Genomic DNA, 588 nt, shown 5'->3' with positions numbered 1-588 from the left:
AGTTCGGGTGAGGTTTGGAGCAACCATCACGGGGAAATTGTGGATGCCTTTGCTACTCCTGGATATAACCCCCTATTTTCTTGATGAAAGTACCCGAAGTCCAATCTCAGTTTAGCAACGCTTTCGGGAAGAAATGCCTCGAAGTTCACTTGAGGCAGTTTTACCAAGCCTACTTCTGCTACCCAAACCACTAGAGGGAGCATTCAACTGAAAAAAGATGAAGGGTTTAACAGTGCAACAACTGGATCCTCACTCTGAGCAACTTTATAATGGTTCTCCCAAACATTCAGTTACTAAACATCTCTTTCTAACTGTTTATGCAGTGGGTGGATGAAATCAGAGTTTTCTACTGCACGATGGTGTCCATTAGGAAAGTGGTGTGGGAGCTGAGATGGAAATGGTGATTTCCAAGACGGCATAGGTCTTATCAAATGGAAATAAAACACTTAACTGATTGAGTGATTCTTGGATTTCATCGCTTGGTGCACTTGAAATCTGTAAATCAAAATTTTATTTCAGGGATCTTACATCAGTATCATCTCGAATTAATATAAATATTCAGATAATCTGAAGAGAAAGGGAAGCAAT

This window comes from Copadichromis virginalis, linkage group LG14 (assembly GCF_057382275.1).
Source record: "Copadichromis virginalis isolate Kocher_CV1m ecotype Utaka linkage group LG14, C_Virginalis_male_GT1.1, whole genome shotgun sequence".
Lineage (NCBI taxonomy): Eukaryota > Metazoa > Chordata > Actinopteri > Cichliformes > Cichlidae > Copadichromis > Copadichromis virginalis.
The sequence above is the reverse complement of the archived record's forward strand: the minus strand, read 5'-3'. Positions refer to the sequence as shown.